This window comes from Penaeus monodon, chromosome 12 (genome assembly GCF_015228065.2).
Source record: "Penaeus monodon isolate SGIC_2016 chromosome 12, NSTDA_Pmon_1, whole genome shotgun sequence".
NCBI classification, from domain to species: Eukaryota; Metazoa; Arthropoda; class Malacostraca; order Decapoda; family Penaeidae; genus Penaeus; species Penaeus monodon.
In genome coordinates, this window is record NC_051397.1 from 18,152,626 (window position 1) to 18,155,125 (window position 2,500).

The 2,500-nt window shown below is 40.8% G+C and overlaps 1 protein-coding gene across 1 annotated transcript in view; it reads left to right on the forward strand.

The window, feature by feature from the left end:
- Positions 1 to 2,273: 2,273 nt before the first annotated feature.
- The window catches only part of LOC119579647 (HEAT repeat-containing protein 5B-like), a gene marked incomplete at its 3' end in the record, with an annotated part of 32,131 nt that continues 31,904 nt past the window's right edge, over positions 2,274 to 2,500 (forward strand). Inside the window, 1 exon segment of the mRNA XM_037927558.1 lies at positions 2,274 to 2,404.

Here is a 2,500-nt window from a genome sequence, read left to right on the forward strand (position 1 = left end):
TTTGTGTATGTATGTGTGTGAGCGACAGCGAGCGTGAATGGGAGAGAAAGTCAGAGCAACCTCACACAGAGAATCAATCACAAACAAGAAGAATAACATTCAGTATTACAAAACTGAGATAAATTAGCAATGCTAGCTATATAAAATTATTTCAACTACCACATTGAATTCAACATTAATGATATGTGACAGAATGTACGCATCAATGAATGGTGACATGAAAATATATTCGCAAGCAAATCTTCTCGGGGTCAGAAGTTCTGGACTGCCGAGGTAGCCATGTCTAGCTGTGCATGTCAGACTTCATCGACAGGGGATCCTATACCCGAAATGCCATACAGTGAGCTAAGCCAGGAAAATCTATAAAAAACCTGCTCTTTTCTGCGTATCTGTGATGGGCACTTGTGACATTCCCTACAGGTATCTAACTATCACAAATCAAAACAAAACCAAAACATGTAAGCGACTTCAAGAGGGTGAGAAGGGTGTGATTAATAAGTGAATAATGATTCCAGCTTAAACCCTAGTCCTAGATTAATTAGTGGACATAACTGCGGGTCACATCACTCGAAACTTGCCGATCTAATGAATAACCATTGAACGTCAGAGTGGATATCTATTAAGCAATTTACGCAACCCAAGGTTATATCGGGCATCCCTGTGCACTATGATATGGGGGGAGATCCTAACGCTGTACTCAAAATAATAAATTTATATAAAATTACATTACAAGCTCCGTTTTAGCACCGATAGAATGTGTCACCAGTGAGCAATGTAACGGTGCTACGGTTAATCTCCAAGGTGTCAACAAAACAACAACAACCAAATCACGGGAAAAATGAGTGGTCCTCTCTTGACCCTTTCCACGTCCCAACTGACAGAAAGGGAAAGAGAAAGTGCAGTCAGGTCAAGACGGGAAAATGTGAGAGGAGAAATAAATTATATGATTGGTATTCATGATAAAGATAATATCACAAACACATTAAATTCACTGCAGTGAAACAATATAAATTTCTAATAACCGAGAAAAATTAATCAACTACTTAAACTAAAGAACAATATTCATGTTTGCTGATCACTTACCTTATGACACGGTAATGCGATCTGAGGTCAGAAGAATAGTATGAGACCGTGTCATTTGCTGTCACTTAGCACTTTTACCTAACAAAACCAATGGCTTAACACATTTATGGGAGAAGGAGGAAGAGAAATAAAGATGCCCAAAATGTGTACTCACTTGGTTTTGTAGACATGGTCTTCGAGAAATGGGTTGAGTGTTTTTTCAGAGACTGTGTGTTCTGTTTCAAGCCTAAAGGACACAACCACCACCCTGCCACCAGGTTGGTGAACAGTAGTGGGAGTCAACGTACTTACATTTACGACTCACAAGACATGTAAAGGGGGCTACACCTACGGTTTTGGGGAAAAATGGTGCAAGGGGTCACGTGTCCGGCCAACTCGCCCTGAGGGCGAAGGCTGGACCGACCTTATCACGTCGGGCGCTGGGCACGAACTGAGTAAGTTGGGTCACCTTTAGACACAAGAAGTGAGCGTCCACCGAACACGTGGCGTGGAAGGAATAGTAAGGCAGCTGGGGGAAATGTAGGAACAGCTGCAGGAAGTATGGGGGGAGCACACACACACACACACAACACACACAAAGAGAGAGAGGGAGGGGGAATAGGAAAGAAGAGATGAGAGAGAAAAGAGAGGAGAGGAGAGAAATGGAGAGAGAGGAGAGAATAAAGAGAGGAGAGAGGAAAGAGAGGAGAGAGTAAAAAGAGGAGAGAGAAAAGATAAGAGAGGAGAGAGAAAAGAGAAGAGAGAGAGAGAAGAGGAGAATGAAAACAGAGGAGAGAGTAAAGAGAGGAGAGAGAAAAGAGAGGAGAGAGGAGGAAAGGAGAGGAGAGAGATCTCGATATAAATTTAGGTAAAAAAAAAAATTATATATAAATACAAACAAACACGTTTGTTCATCGATGTGCGTGTATACTAGATTAATTCTGAGATTTAAAATGGCACTTGTCAAAGAACTTAATGAAATTAGAGTGAACAGATGTTAACGCTCTTTATACGCATTCACCCTGCCGGAGGCTTTTAATGTAGGCCACACGCTATTATCGAGGATATATATACCAATACGTCCTTAGAATATATTCACAAAGCTCAGTTAAAAAAAATATATGAAGCTTAAATATAACAACATGTAACCTTGAAATTATATGTATTGTAGAGAGAAAGAAAATATGAGTTTGGTATTGTGATATCATACTAGTCAAATACCGATGGCCTCTGCGGTAGCGTCCTGACTTCTGTCGGGGTCCGAGTGTGTTGTCGGAAGTGAAATGTCAGCTGTGATGGAGTAACCTATTTGAGAAAAAACTTTAATACACACAGCAAATCTGTACGTTGACCAGATAAGTGCTTAAGATTTAAGTCTGTATTTAGTTTGGGTGTGTGTAAGAAATGAAGCGATCGTCTTGTCCTGTGACGCGGGAGG